The following is a 1,960-nucleotide window of genomic DNA, read 5'->3' on the forward strand; positions in this document are numbered from 1 at the left end:
GGTCTGCTGCTCAATGTTGTAGCTAGCTGTCTAATTTGATTTTCTAAGTTTCTTAAGGATACAGCTTGGCTTTGAACAACTGCTTCATTTTTCACAATGTATTTCTTAAGCAAAGCTTCAAGAGAACTGAATTGATCATTATTGGTATTTCTTTATCCTTGATTTTACTGGTGAAATCCTAGTGGTTGAGCAGGTATGTTTTGTCCACTAGATGCTATAGCATGTTGATTATGATTGCTCCAAGAGAAGTTTAGGTGCTGTCTCCATCTAGGGTTATAAGTGTTTGAGTAAGGATTGTTCTGGTTCTGTCTGTTTAAGTTGCCCACATAATTAACTGAGGCTGGATTTATAAAACAATTGTCAAACGAATATTTTTTTTCACAATAAACACAGGAGACCTCAGCAACCCAGTTAACAGTTACTGAAGCAGTAGTCTTAGCCTTCACTATATTTTTTAATGAGGTTACTTGGACTCATGCTGCTCTTTTGCTACAGCTTGTCTGGTAGATGGCTGCTGATAATTATTGTTGGCTATCATCTCCAAAATTCAATAAGCTTCATTATAAGACTAAGGTAGCAAGGCCCATTTGTTAAAGCATCTACCATTAATCTAGTGTTTGGGTTGAGACCATTATAGAAAGTTTCCAATTGTATACATCAAGGAATACTATAATGAGGACATCTCCTAAGTAACTCCTTAAATCTTTCTCATAAATCATACAAGCTCTCATCTTCAAGTAGATGGAAAAATATGATCTCATTCCTTAATTTTGCATTCTTGGTCGGTGGGAAGTACTTCATCAAAAATTTATCAGCCAAGTCATTCCATGTGGTAATGGAGTCAAGTGGTAGAGATTTCAACCATACTCTTGCTCTATCCCTTAAAGAAAATGGGAAAAGTCTGAGGCTCAATGCCTTCTATGATGCTCCAGTAATATTGAAAGCATCACTTACTTCCAAAAACAGCTTAAGGTGTATATGAGGATCTTTATATGGCAGTCCATTGAATTGCCCTATTATGTGAAGCATCTGAAACATCACTGGGTTAAGCTCAAAATTATTCACTTGCACTTCGAGGCTAACTATTTCAAGGTTTATGGCTTGAGAGGTCAGCACTGCATAATCTCAAATGGCTCTATTTCTATCATCTGTCATATGAATAATATTGTTATTCCCTAGTTGTCCATAAATAATATGTCCATTCTAACCTTTTTGACCTCCTTGTGCATTTACTAGTTGTATTTCTCCTTGAGAGTTCAAATTCCCTATATCTTGGAAATCATCCATTGCTACAGCAGCTTTTAAATTTTTTTGCTCTTTTCTCAATCTCCTTGCAGTTCTTTCAACTTCTGGATTAAACTAGAATTCAACAGGCTTATATTTGTGCATGCAAAGGTTGCTAGATCATTTCTGTCAACAAAATAAACAAATTAAAACAAAATTAAAAAGTAGCATCAATTAAGATTAATTTCACAAATCACAATGAACAATCAATCCCCCGCAACGGCATTAAAAACTTTTTGGGTTATTTCTATTGCTATGGGTGTCAATGTACAAGTGTACACAATAAATAATATACTAATAAGTATTCAGATCGTCTCTACAGTGATTGATGTTATCAGACTTGTTAGAACAATCTTAATGGTGCAGTTTTGTTTTAAATTAAAATAAGACACTTTGTGAAACTAATAAACTAATTAAATTAATAATGCAATAAATAAAATGCAATAAGGAAAATTATCATGTCAAACATAAGGATGTAATTAATGAGAAATGAGTAGTTGAGTGAATAAACTCACTTACTGGTATTAACTATTTTTTCAATTACGGTATTGTTGCTACAACATCTACTACAGCACTGGACAGAATCCCTCATACATCCTCAGCTGTCGCATGTTGGATATCTTATACTTAATGCAACCTAACAGTGACCAATTATTATGCCAACTTTAAATATAGC

General features: G+C 34.0%; 1 non-coding gene across 1 annotated transcript; it reads left to right on the top strand.

The window, feature by feature from the left end:
- Positions 1-664: 664 nt before the first annotated feature.
- LOC112496523 (small nucleolar RNA R71) lies at positions 665-771 on the top strand. The gene has a single exon (XR_003063078.1). It is a non-coding gene; the product is annotated as a small nucleolar RNA R71 (small nucleolar RNA).
- Positions 772-1,960: the final 1,189 nt, after the last annotated feature.

Source organism: Citrus sinensis, chromosome 7 (genome assembly GCF_022201045.2).
Source record: "Citrus sinensis cultivar Valencia sweet orange chromosome 7, DVS_A1.0, whole genome shotgun sequence".
Lineage (NCBI taxonomy): Eukaryota > Viridiplantae > Streptophyta > Magnoliopsida > Sapindales > Rutaceae > Citrus > Citrus sinensis.